The 14,969-nt window shown below is 39.0% G+C and overlaps 1 protein-coding gene across 3 annotated transcripts in view; it reads right to left on the bottom strand.

Annotated features, from left to right (window-relative positions):
- Positions 1-14,969, bottom strand: part of LOC134227029 (organic cation transporter protein) — a 220,900-nt gene that overhangs the window by 171,228 nt on the left and 34,703 nt on the right. For all 3 annotated transcript variants that reach the window (XM_062708214.1, XM_062708217.1, XM_062708216.1), the window contains one exon: positions 3,544-3,827. The gene's annotated coding sequence lies outside the window, so the exon portion shown is untranslated. The remainder of the gene's footprint in view (positions 1-3,543; positions 3,828-14,969) is intronic.

Raw genomic sequence — 14,969 nt, 5'->3', positions numbered from 1 at the left:
ATGTCACAGCTATAAAGCTTATTCTAGGGGTGCTAAAGTTGTTTTGGCATATTAATTCAAATTTAAGATGCGATATAATATGCAACACTCCCCCCCGTAACACTTCTACTTCATATGTAGATGTTTTACAGATTTTCTTAATATTTGAATACAGTACAGATTTGATTACTTAGAAAAATGCTTACACAAAACTGTCATCTAAGTATCACTGACTCATACAGACACATTACACATATTATGTTTAAATATATTATTTCTTATGCATCCCTATATCACTACAAACCTCGAAAATAAATTTCTGTGTTCGCTTTACGCTGTTTTGCTACTTGCTGATTCTCAAAAAAGCACAATAGACTAACCACATGGCAAAGACAATTGAACGTGCTATCAACTACTCCTATTCGGTTTGGTGGCACCAGTAAAGGCGATCGGAATTTGCAATTTATCATTGTCCTACTGTAGACAATCTGCGGTTCCCTTGCTCACTGGTTTGTGTCCATCCACGTCGTTCTGAGTAAATTGCACAGCAGCCGCACTATACAAATGAATGCAGCACAGACTCCTGCCCGCGTTGTCAAATGACTTTAGCCATGAGTATTCATTGCCATTCTGAATGATGATTGTCCTCCAATGACTAATAAAAGGATCTATTGAGCGACTCCCAGGATTGCCCTTCGTGCATCTCGCGGTGAAGAACTGGTCTGAGATATGGTCCCTCTAGTTGGATCATATTGTACCATCGGAGAAAACCAATTCGTTGAATGATTTTATTGCAACGAATATCTTTGTGTTAATCGGAAAAAATCAAGGTTAGTTTCCTGCATAATCCACTTCTATCTACCACTAGCTTCTCATACGTAACGGTGAATAGGATTTGAGATAAGTTTGTCTGTGATTTGAATTATCGTTGAACGAATGCTGAGACAAAGCTTTTTTCGGGCGTCTATGTAAAACAAGTTAAAAGCACCAATGCTCTCAATAATTTGAGGTGACCTAAAACTTACAGAGCAGAAGGTAATGATCGGACCCATTTCTGCAACACGCAACAACTAAGATATTTGAAAACAATCACTCGCTGTTCCTGCCCCTTTATGCGCACCTTATACACCCCTTTCCACCGGACATACCGGTCAGCGTGGATTTAATAAAGACATTTATCGTTTAATAGACGCCAGCTGACCGGTTGGCTAGGCGAGATTAATTGAAATAAGAATCTTGATAATACGCGAGCGCGCCGCGCGGCTCAGCTCTCTCGGACTCGGTGCAGTGCAATCTGCCGGATTGATGAGGCAGTCCCGCGCAATGCGTTGTAGGTAACTTCGTGATCATGATCGTGGCATGCCGCTTTAGCGGATTATCTTTCATGCAACAATTAATGAAGGGGACCGGTTGTCGCCACCACTATCGTTGTCGTCGTTGAATCAAAGGGTGGCGAGTGAGAGATCGTTTGTGATAAAACATCAACAAACAGATTGAGATGTTTGTTTTGAATGGGTAAAATATTTTGTTGCGATCAATCAGCGTTGGGAGCAGAGTTATGCGGTGTTTTGTAATTAATCAGTTGATATTGATATTGTCCGCAGGTAAAATATAGCTATACACGTAAATAGTTAATAATGTCACTTTAACCTTCCTAACGTGTTCGGGTCAATATGACCAGGATCGCACTTTAAAATTGTTAAGGTACACTGGGGGAAGTGGAAAAAGGGGGTAAGTGTAAAAATCAACTCGAAAAATAGGAATTGTTCATACTTTACAATTTTTACCACACCATAAGATTGTGCAAGAACATACTTTGATGCTCACAATAATACTATGTTTAAATTTGTATAATACATACACTAACACGGTTAACGCTTGAACTGTCACTTTAGGTTTTGCGAGAAGTTAATTTTTGCAATTCATAAAATCAATTCTTATCTGCACATATTGTCCCTTTTTCCGGAGAATTTGATTCACAGGTGACCAAAGCAATACAAATCAACTAATCACATTTTATTTGTAAAAAATTGGTGGTTTGTACCATGAAGGCAAATAAATTAATGATTTTACACGTACGTAAAATATCTTTATGGAAAAATCAACGAATTCTTAATATAAACGTTAAAGCCATTACGAACAAGTTAGTTTCTATGTAAATGTATTTATTTTGAGTTACGATTTTGTTTTTAGTTTTTTCTTTGCTTATTGTCATTCATCTGGTTCCCTTATAAGGAGAACATCTCCACTGGGATTCTGTTATGAAACTTAAATTAGTAGTTTTCACTATCCAGTGGCGTAGCCAGAAAATTGGTCTGGGAGGGTTATCGGAACATTTTTTTTTTCGAAAAAAAAAATTTCTTCTAAAAATTGTGTCTCTGGTCTCTACGTCACTGTCACTATCGTATTTAGATCCATAGTTGTTTATCTTTCAGTTTTCAAATTTAAATTATTCGAATATTTTTGCATTCTTGTTGCCAGTTAATAAGCTAAGATTGTTGCGTCCATTACCACGAAGGGAACATCCACAAATTACGTCACGCTTAGAGGGGGGAGGGGGGGTTGACTGAAGTGTGACAATCCATACAAACATTTTCAATGATTCATACAAAAAGTGTGACATAGGGGGGAGGGGGGGGTTGAAAATGGCCAATTTTTGCGTTACGTAATTAATGGATCTTCCCGAAGCTCAAATTTAGATCTTTTTCGTGTGGAGGAGAGTGGCGGGGCATAAAAAAAGAATACAAACGATAATACAACCAGGATGAAATCTTCGTTCAGAATAGGCTTTGTACTATAAATGCAGGTGCCGTCAGTGGTAAAGGAGGAATCATCATTATCACCATTTAAAAAATATTTTGGTCAAATAGGGGAAAAGACGGCTTTGGCAGGTTTTGTTCTATTATTGGCAGGGGGGTTTTTGTCGACCGAATTTTATGAAATTTGGCCACAATATTCTTTTATATGCAAAGAATGTTTAGGCCAAATTTGAGCATAATCAGTCATAAAAAACCCCCCTGACAATAATAGAACAAAACCTGCCAAAGCCGTCATTTCCCCTATCTTGTTTCATAAAGATTTATACAACGAAAAGAAGATTGCTTGATTTATGCTTGTCAGAGCTACATCCCCAAAAATAGGCTGAATGGTTGCGCATCAGTTGTAGACATTCAGCTTTGCTAGACAAAAAAATGGAGCCAATTGTTAGTAAAAATGTGTCTACAAAAGGGAAGTTTCCCACCTTTGCAAGTGAATCTGGCCCATCTTATTTAGTTGACATATTTTAGATTTGTGTAGCCGGCGAAATGCATTTCACAAAGATTTAAATTTCTCATATGAAAGAATAACCTTGCACATCTCTAGTACAGGATGATCTCGACTTCTGCCAAATACCGCATGTTGTTCCCCTTCATAGCCCAAGTAGGTAAATACAACACGACGAACAGCGTAAATCAATCTACGCTGCGCCACTGAACGTTGTACGAAGCTTATTCAACACCAGTAGCTATCTGCATCTACATCGGCCGTCGAATCTACCGACAACGATTTAATGTAAATATTTACCTAATTCGTCATTTATTTCAATCGAACATCGCAAACAAATAGCACTGCTATTTTTCAATATTGCACTAACCGCACTTTGATCAAACATTACACAGACACCCCAGGTGGTGAGGTGATGACAACGCTGTGCAATAGTAGTCAGAATCAATTTAGAATCCCGTCACTTTTCCCGCGATGCACTACTGCGGCTGCCCGATTGAACGATTTCGAAAAGCGCTATCGCTGCGTTGACCACGCGTGACACAAGTTGAGTGTACTCATGCGACGATATGGGGGTGTGAAACCTGCAGGAGAGAAAGAAAATTGAAGATGACAAATGATTTATTTGCACTTTAAGTTTTCGCCGCCAATAGACATGCCACTCGATCGCTATCCGGTGAGCCATTCGCCAAGCCTCTCGGTTCGGCGAATCATCGCGATGCACTGTGAGATCAATCGATCAAATAAATAAATCTTAATTTGCTGCTTGGAAGTTGGGTTGGGTTGTTGCGTGTTTTGTATAATCTTCATAGTGATACTTCCGATTTGTGTCACCCAATTGATCTTTTTTCAAAGAAAATTAAGTAAAATCCAATAAATTGGAAGAATCCAGTTAATATTTAAAATTGTGAAATTTTGAAACATTGAATACAAACTATTACAATAATAAACTACATATAACAAAATCAGATTCTTTAAAAGGAATCTTGGAGGGCCGACGGTATATGGCTTGACCAATCGACTCAGCATAATAAATTAGATGCTGTATGTCTGTGCATGAGCAAAAACATCATGTTATTTTCGATGGTAATTTTTAGTCGATCAATCTTTTTTGTGGGTGTGCTCAATCGTCCCCATGATAGTCATTGTTAATCTAAATCATTCAGATAATATGCCAGTTGTCTCAAGTATCGGACCTATTAGAAAATATGAAAAGTGAATTTAATACCTAAATGAATATAGCATATCAGTCAATTGCAAATTTTGTGACCCTACTGGTACACGGAAAAACAATAGTCGATTAGTATCAAACAGTATGGCAAAACCTAGTTGCTTGATATCCGAAATTCAATTTCTAAACAAACTGATAGTCTTTCAAAACACTTTAAACATAGCGCATACAAGCTTTGAATAGGATTCTTTAACCATTTCAAACTAACAAACCGTCTCTAAATCATCCGCAATAGGAATGTAAACTCAGATAATGCGAGGGCTGCATCCACTTCATTAGAGTAGATCGTTACAATTTAACACAGGCATCTGGTGCAGTTCGAGCACAACATTCCCAAGCTAATCTGCCACCGACGATCTCAGCTCATTTAGGAACTTCCTTTGGCATTCATCTGCTCGCTCACGATAGAGCAGAGTGGTTGTTGGGTTGCGCTGCCTCCAAGATCGCTCCCATCGTCGGCGGCGTCGATCGTCTCGTTGTGCGGCCTCCGTTTCCGAGCCGGACTGCACGAAGTCTGTCATCCTCACCAGTTGGCCGTGTGACCATCTGACTACGTCGACGCAAGTGATTCGGATGTCGTGATTAGCATGTGACGTCTGTGATTAAATAATGATCGCCCGGTACGCTGTGTTTGTGTTCCCATTTTCGCACTACTCTGCACTAGTTTCTACACTAGAAATGCATGATCATCGTTGGCAGAGGTGGCGGGTCGAGCGAGATTCGGGTTGACTGTATTTAATTGGTTCAGCCGTCTGTCGCGAAAGCACCAATGAAGGTAGTACAATATTCCCGATATAATTAAACTTCATCATGTGCTTGAATCGGAACGGCACGGTACTGCACAGGAGCCGCACCAATAGACACAGATGCTTTAAGCCGAAAATGTCAATCAGGTATCACGCGACCGACTGTGATGAAAGTAGTTTGGATGGGCAAAGTACTCTGTCGCTGAACGTAATTTTGCGAAACGATCGTCTATGACAACGTCTGCTAATCAAATTTACGAGCAAGTCGGGCCATAACCTAACCCAACATGACCTGCAGTGCACAAGCGGATCTCGTTCTGTCGAGAATTGTTCATTTGATGCTATGTTGAAAATAAAATATAAGTCCACATGGGCCATGGTGCATCCTTTCGAATGCTTTATTATTTTGGATGGATTTCTCTTCAGCGTAGGTATTTGATATTGTATCATTGCAACCAAAGATCATAATCAATCAAGAACAGACCTCTTAACCTGTCGAAAAGGATCCTTCCTTATCATTTCTCCAGTTACTCTATCAAAAACAGATTATATCTTAATATTTATCGATAGAACGAAGTACTACATAGCTATAGTACAGAATCTGCTTTTACGATAACTTTTGCCAGCTTTGGTTTCATTTGTATCTATTAGTATCGAAACGCTAATTTATGACATCTAAATGCCTGATTTTATACATTTCAATACGCTCAAAATTAAAAAAAAAAATCTGGCTGTTCCACTTAGCGATGATGGCTCCGTCGTACAATGCAATATAAAAGTGCTATTCAAAAGTTAGGAATGTTACAGTATGTGAAAAGAATGAGCTTCATATTTTCATTCATTTTCATTTAATACCTAAATCGTATAGACTTAAAAGCACTTCTCGAACAAGCAAAGCTAGTTCTATGTTTTTTTTTAATTTGGGATTCAACAAACTAACTTTTTCCTAAAAACTACTTCTACTTTTTGCCTACATTATCATAAGGGGTATTTACTAAACGGCGTAGGTTGCCGCGTATATGTTTAAAGAAATGTTTCATATATGATTTGAAATATGTCCCTTGTGATCGTGTGATTGTGATCAATCATCAGATACGCAGCTGCATGCGATATCGACAGACGGTCGAACTGGTAATTTGGCCAAAAAAGCCGTTTGTCCTAACAGGTCGTCTGGTTTCTGCTGTTTAGCCGAAATGGTCGTTTAACATAATGAGTCATTTGGCCGAAAATGTCATTTAGTCCAACGCAACGGGTCATACGTCCAAATGTCATATATTTCAAATGTCAATTACTGAATCTCGGATATGGTCAGAAATGGCCACTTGGTTTGCGAAATTGCCTTTTTGTCAATTGAACAAAATTCCGTAGCCTCTCTATTTTTAAATCGATACTGGGCTTGAGGTCAAAAGACATCCAGTCAAGTACCATTTAGCAAAACTAAACGTTTAACGGAAACTGCTATCAGGTCAAAACTGGTTTGACCGAAAATGTAGTTTGGCCGAAAGCGATATACAGCCAAAAGGAGAATTTGGCCGGACTTGTAAAACATTGTTTGCCCTAGCAGGTCATTTGGCTGAAAATGCCGTTCGGCTGTAAAAGTCATTTGACCAAAAAATCCGTTTGGTAAAAATTGTCATTTGGCAGAAAGAGCCATTTGACTCAAAAATATCCTTTCTGCAACCTTCTTTGAAAAGTGTCGTTCGGCTGAATTGATCATTTTGCCAAAAAGCCGTATATGTCATTTGACAGAAAATGCCGTTTGGTCGGATAGTTTTCCAGAAAGGACATTTTCGGGCCAAATGACCATTCCTACCAAGCAGCATTTTCGGTCAAATGATCTATTCGGATAAACGATTTTTCTCGGCCAAATCACCAGTTCGGTTGAATGTCCATTTCGGCTGTATGTCGTTTCCGGCCAAACTACATTTTTGGTCAAACCATTTTCGACCTGATAACAGTCTCGGATAAACTTTCAATTCGGCTCAATGGTTAGATGGTTTTTGGCTTAAAGGCCAGTATTGAGTTTAAAAGTAGCGAGGTTACGAAATTTTGTTCAACAGTCGTTTGACAAAGAGGCCTTTTCAACGTAGATGTCATTATGGGGCGTCCACAAATTACGTAACGCTTAGAGGGGGAGGGGGTTGAGCGAAGTGTGACTATCCATACAAAATTTTTAGATGTTCAATACAAAAAGTGTGACATAGGTGGAAGGGGAGGTTGAAAATGTTCATTTTTTACGTTACGTAATTAATGGATCTTCCCTTAGGCCAAACGGATGGATATTTTTAACTAAATTACCCGTTCAGTTATTGACCGTATGTTGGCCTAAGCGATATTTTCGGACAAATGGCCCATTCTGTCAAACGACCATTTCGGACAAACGGCATTTTCGGGCTGATGACCTATTCGGCCAAACGACCTATTAAGGCAAACAACTTTTTCGGCGAAATTACCAGTTCGGCCGTATGTCGCTTTCGGCCAATGGAATTTCCCAAGAATTTCTTATGGACAATACACTAGTCGTTCGACAACTGCAACATGTTTTCGTTTCAGTTATCGAATGCCGTTCGATAACTGCGACGCATTCTAGACGTCAGACAACGTCAGATGCAATAGAAATGCACATGATTGTGCAGCGCAATGCAGCTATCATCGATTTTGTGTGGCCCTAAATGACCGGAACGAAGTTATGACAGCGACTCTCCGTGGATGCGTGTGCACGCCACGGAGGTCTGACTAGAAGAGGTCGAAGTCATGGCTTGCTGCTCGCTGATTGACACGCTGATGTGTGAATCTATTAACACACGCTGAAGGCATTTTACTCAAACCCCACATTTCCCTTCTTCTCTCATATAAAACGCAAAAAAAAATCTCCTAGCAAAGGATGCAATGCTTGTTTTTCTCCTTAAATTAAACGAAGCTGAACATCGGTTGCAATTGAGCAACCGGTTAACTCCATTGAAAACTGCACACCAAAATAAACTTGACTCAACATAATGGTTTTAATACCAGAACAACGATTCAAAGTGTGGGTTTCCAAACTGTGTGTCGCGAAAGATAAAACTTGATTCATACTTTTGTTGGATGATTAGAGAACAACAAATTTACGAAACCAATGGCCTTCTTTTGTTTGTCAAATACAATGACAATTTCTTCCAAAAAACATTCCAAATTTTACCCAAATGCAACTCAAAACTAAACGGTGTTGAACTTTTTTATCCATAAGATTTAAGAACAACATAAAAAAATAAAAAATCCATGCTAATCAAAATTCAACTCAAATCAAATCCAATGCAAATTCAATCCAAATCTAATTCAAATCCAATCCAATCCAATCCAAACTCTATCCAAATCCAATCCAATCCAAATCTAATCCAAATCCAATACAAATCCAATCCAAATAGAATCCAAATTCATTCCAAATCCAATCCAAATCCAATCCAATCCAAATGCAATCCAATCCAAATCCAATCCAAATCCAATCCAAATCCAAATGCAATCCAATCCAAATCCAATACAAACCAAATTCAATCCAAATCCAATCCAAAGCCAATCCAAATCCAATTCAAATCCAATAAAAATCCAATCCAAATCTAAATCCAATCCAATCCAATTCCAATCCAAATCCAAATCCAATCCAATCCAAATCCAATACAAAGCCAATCCAAATCCAATCCAAATCCAATTTAAATCCAATAAAAATCCAATCCAAATCTAAATCCAATCCAATCCAATTCCAATCCAAATCCAAACCAAATCCAATCCAATCCAAATCCAATACAAAGCCAATCCAAATCCAATCCAAATCCAATTCAAATCCAATAAAAATCCAATCCAAATCTAGATCCAATCCAATCCAAATACAATCCAAACCAAATCCAATCCAATCCAAATCCAATACAAAGCCAATCCAAATCCAATCCAAATCCGTACATTTAATCCAACTTTTAGTTTCGCGTATAGTATACCATCAACCATTCGACAACTATACCACAATTCGACCTTCCGAATAGTTTTGTAAAATCCGGCAACTTTACTAATTTTTCAAATTCCAAGATATCTGCTGCTACAGGTAATCCCGCTATAGCTACTAAGTCAGTACATTCCAAGATAAATTTCTAGATAATATATTTGGGTTTCCGAACAGTTTCGAACAGTACAGCATTGAATATTTCTCCATTTCTCTCAGATTTCGTTATATCATAGCTCAACTTGTAGTCTCATGTACGTCGCCAAGTGGCCAAAATAAATCTAAATTTGTTTTAATTAAAATCAATGCTCGCAGGATCGTAAACCATGGTCTTCCATAAGCACCTTGTAGTTTCACAAACTACAATACCTTTTTTTGGCTACCTTTCAAACACGCCTTATAGTTTTCTAAACCACAAACCATTTCCACCGATCTTCCAGGCGAGGCTTTGATGTTCCATTTTTCAGACGCGCCACCGCAAACCATTTTTCGACGGTCTTCGAGACGCGTCTTGTGATTTTGCAAACCACAAACCATTTTCCGACGGTCTTCGAGACGCGTCTTGTGATTTAGCAAACCACAAACCATTTTCCGACGGTCTTCGAGACGCGTCTTGTGATTTGGCAAACCACAAACCATTTTCCGACGGTCTTCGAGACAAGTCTTGTGATTTAGCAAACCACAAATCATTTTCCGACGGTCTTCGAGACGCGTCTTGTGATATTGCAAACCATTTTCCGACGGTCTTCGAGACGCGTTTTGTGATTTAGCAAACCCCAAACCATTTTCCGACGGTCTTCGAGACGCGTTTTGTGATTTAGCAAACCCCAAGCCATTTTCCGACGGTCTTCGAGGCGCGTCTTGTGATTTTGCAAACCACAAACCATTTTCCGACGGTCTTCGAGACAAGTCTTGTGATTTAGCAAACCACAAATCATTTTCCGACGGTCTTCGAGACGCGTCTTGTGATATTGCAAACCACAAACCATTTTCCGACGGTCTTCGAGACGCGTCTTGTGAGTTTGCAAACCACAAACCATTTTCCGACGGTCTTTGCGTTTTGTGATTTAGCAAACCCCAAACCATTTTCCGACAGTCTTCGAGACGCGTCTTGTGATTTGGCAAACCACAAACCATTTCCCGACGGTCTTCGAGACGCGTCTTGTGATTTTGCAAACCACAAACCATTTTCCGACGGTCTTCGAGACGCGTCTTGTGATTTTGCAAACCACAAACCATTTTCCGACGGTCTTTGCGTTTTGTGATTTAGCAAACCCCAAACCATTTTCCGACAGTCTTCGAGACGCGTCTTGTGATTTGGCAAACCACAAACCATTTTCCGACGGTCTTCGAGACGCGTCTTGTGATATTGCAAACCACAAACCATTTTCCGACGGTCTTCGAGACGCGTCTTGTGATTTTGCAAACCACAAACCATTTTCCGACGGTCTTTGCGTTTTGTGATTTAGCAAACCCCAAACCATTTTCCGACGGTCTTCGAGACGCGTTTTGTGATTTAGCAAACCCCAAACCATTTTCCGACGGTCTTCGAGACGCGTTTTGTGATTTAGCAAACCCCAAGCCATTTTCCGACGGTCTTCGAGACGCGTCTTGTGATTTTTCAAACCACAAACCATTTTCCGACGGTCTTCGAGACAAGTCTTGTGATTTAGCAAACCACAAATCATTTTCCGACGGTCTTCGAGACGCGTCTTGTGATATTGCAAACCACAAACCATTTTCCGACGGTCTTCGAGACGCGTCTTGTGATTTAGCAAACCACAAACCATTTTCCGACGGTCTGGTATTTATGGTTCCATTGATAGATCTATAACAATGCACACTGCTGTAATCCATACATTTTTATAGGCAACATTCCATAAGTTTAAGGTGATTATAGAATGAAGCCCGTGGTGAATTTCAAATTCACCACACGTTTATCTACATACATTTCCAAAAGCCCAAATCTGGCGTAATAGGTTTCGTACAGTGCCGAAACTCAAATTATGATTGTTCAGCATAACTAAGCAAATGTTCTACCATTATTTCAGCCCCATACGCATTATGGTTCTTTCTTCTGGTGCACTTGAAAACAATATTGGAAAAGCACGTGGTTTACAAAATGGCCGATTTCTAGCTTTATTCTATAATCACCTTAAATAATGGTGTTTTTAAGAGCACACAAAACCATTCTTCACGAAAGGAATGCAGTCCTTTGAATAAGCAGTAATTGATTTTATGAGTGGAATCATATTGATCATATTTGAGTTACCACATTTCAAAAATGCTCAAATGAATTCGATTTTTACTTGAGTCGTAACACTCTTCGGAAAAGGTTTTCCCTCACCCTGTCGCACTTTTAGAAAGGTTAGTTTAAATTGTTGATCTAGATCTAGACTAAGTTAATCATTGTAATTAGTTGTAAGAAATTAAGTGTTGTGTATCATTTGGAGTAAAATTGTATTCTGTTGGTACGAAAAGACGAAGAGGTTTTGCGCCCATTTGAAAGAGAACAAAAAGAGTTCAACTCAAACGGGCTTTTCCCTTTTCCTAAAAAATAAACAAATAAACAAATAAACAAATGGCCAAACAAGGAGACCACTTTTTCTGGATACTTATTAGACACATAAATGGTCCGATATTTCGGCTTAAACCAATTTCAGGGTGAAGTTATGGAACAAGCAAAGATCATCATGTGGCATAACAAGCTTAACGATATGATTAAATCTCAGAATCTCTCTGATGTTTAGAATAAAATTCTTATCAGTACAGCTTGCTTGTCTCTGATGGGAACACATTAACTAAAAGTAGGGAATGGGAATGGGAACTCACAAACACTAATAATCTTAATCTGATATGGGCACTCAAGCTACTCTTGGGCACTCACTGGCAATTTCAGGAAGTGATGTGCCTAAATATTCAATTTTTAATAAGGCGTTTAAAGCTATTCATGGGCACTCTCAGTCACATATGACACACTTAACATAAGAGCAATTATAAAAGAAAACCAAAAGGGGACAGCCCTATGATTACGAAGTGTCCAGCCCTATACGAAGTGTAAACGTATGACTACGTACATAGATAAGTTGACCCATTATTTCTAAAAATGAACTCATCAACGAAATTCACAAGACTGATTATCATATTAATATTCAACTGAAAACAACTAGAAGCCATTTGATTATTTACTTAGCGTTGAAATATTCGCTAAAAAATTAGTAAAACAATTGTATGCCAAATTTTCACTGTTAAGCCATTTAGCTCTGCACACCATTCGCCTACCATTTACCCCATCAATAAATTGCGTTATTGAACCTATGCCATAAATGATCCGAATAATCTGATAAAGGGGATTAAAATCATGCGATAAATTACTGATAATGGTCAAAAAATGTGTTTGAAAATAGAGCACAAATCAATAGTATACTATAGAAAATCAATCTCAATATGATATATGTGATTCAATGGTGATTCTGAATCTGCAATCATTGATGACAAAATCATGAAAATCCGTAGAAAAATGATCGACTTATAAGCACCAAAACCTATCATTTCTGTGACAGTCTCATTTTTACAAATTACGACATGTACCCCAATATTCATATCGAAAACAAATACGTAGTCTAACGTCAAAACGCCATAATTACATATTTATAGAGATGTGTTAATGAACAATCATGGGTATTCGTTTTTAGTTTTATTATTTTGAAAAAATCATCGGTACTCATGAGTACACAAGGTCACTCATGGGAACTCACGGTAATTTTTTGGGACGATTGGGAGCTCCTTGGCACTTATTGGAAATTATTGGCATTAAGAAGCACTCATGTGTTCTAATCGATACTGTCGTTGGTAAATTCACCCCAGTCACGGCCACGGGCCGTGGGCACTGACTTTTAATCGTGGAGATCTATTTGTTGTAATGTGCACTCATGAACATTCACAGAATTCATAATTTTCAAGTTTATTTTTTTTTTCGTATATTTATTTGGTAGGGACTCTGTGTTCTTTAAAGCTATGTCCATTTAGAATCCGGAATCATTTATTGTATTGCAGCGGCACGGAAAGTGACCGCTGCAAGAATTCTTTTACAGCGGTTTGACTACCTAGGCGCCCACTTGCTGTGGTATAAATTTCACGATGTTTCGTGCAGCGAGTCAAAAATTATTCCAGATGGAAGCCGAAAGGAGAGAAAAAAATCTGCACACCCACGTTGATAATCCTGCTCATCGAAGATGTAACGTCAAAATGGATTTCGGACAGCTTCCTAGCCAAAAAATCTACATGGCGACGGCACGAGGAGTAGTCCCTGCGAAGTTAAAGTTTGCTTTTTGGACAAACTTGCAAAAAAACAGATGATTTTGGCAAGGGATATGCAGCTGAGGAGCAAAGACCTAAGTGTTTATAACGAATAAGACGATGGACTCGAAGCAGTACAAGGAGGAATGTCTCAAAAACCGCAGTCTACCTTCCATAAAGCCCATAAAGGTCCCGTGGAGTTTTGGCCAGATTTGGGGAGTTGCCACTACAGCCGGGAAGACATCCAGTGGTACCACGATAATAACGAAGATTTCATCGATAAAAACATAAATCCAAGCAACTGCCCACAACTCCGGCCCATCGAAATATTTTGGGCAGTAATGGCGCTTCAGAAAAGCTTAAGAAAAGTGGAAAAACAGCCCGGGGCGCGACTCAGATGACCAAAATGTGGAACAAATGTGCCAAGGAAGTTGACTCCGGAGGTGTGCAACTTTTAATGACAGGAATAGAAACAAGAAGAAATAATTTGTATCAATATTTTTCCCTTGAAGTACAGTGAATTACCCTTGTTTTGATGTATTAACCTTATGTGTACGTCAATCCGTTAACGAGATACAGATGATTTTATTATTCCGGATTCTAAATGGACATAGCTTTAACTACTACTGTGCCATGATCTACTATGGTATTCTGCTGAACAGAATCCACACTTAATCTATTTTTAGATATCCATTATTCGTTATAATTGTCATTGCCAGTTCATCTTGTCGTGTGTCTTCTCATTGTGTCCGTTTGTCCATGTCGTGTATCCAATGATCGTAGCATTGTTCGGTTGCAAATTGTTCCGGGTAACGTTGGAGGAATGCCTCCGAGATGAACAAGTTGTCAGTCGTCATCAGGCAGCCGTGTGACGGTAAGGCGCGTACCCCAAAACGCCACCGTATGGGCTGCGGATCCGGCGACTGACGAGGGTTTGGTGGAGGGGCTGGGAATCGAACCCATGACCATGACTGCATAACACTACGGGTCTCCGGGCCTCCTATAAACAGTTTGTTTTTGGAGCGAACGAATAGCTTTTACGTACACGGTTAGAAAAAAGTACCTAATTTTAGGTACTTTTTTTCTCTTGCATCTCCCTCCCTCTTCCTTTTGTTGTCATAAAATGAAGAGCAAAACCACTCAACAAGGGCATTAAAGTGTGGGAACCCAACGTTGGGTAATCTCATGTTTACAAAAGTTGAGTGAAATTTACGTAACTTTTGGTTAGTTTCTATTTAAAATTAAGTATATTTTACTTAATATTAAGTGAATTTTGCGTAAATCCGGGAAAAAATTACCTAATTTTGGGTTCCCACACTGAACCCCTGATTTGAGTGAAAAGTACCTAATATCAGGTACTTTTTTCTAACCGTGTATACTTAGTAAACGAGAAAGGCAAAATAGAAAAGTGCGGCAGACTGGGCTAGAACCATGGACGTCGGGGTTGGGAGACCTAATCGTTTAAATGAGTAAATCCATT

The sequence above is a fragment of the Armigeres subalbatus genome, chromosome 3 (assembly GCF_024139115.2).
Source record: "Armigeres subalbatus isolate Guangzhou_Male chromosome 3, GZ_Asu_2, whole genome shotgun sequence".
Taxonomy (NCBI): Eukaryota; Metazoa; Arthropoda; class Insecta; order Diptera; family Culicidae; genus Armigeres; species Armigeres subalbatus.
Note: the sequence above shows the minus strand (reverse complement) of the source record. Positions and strands in the feature narration are given on the sequence as shown.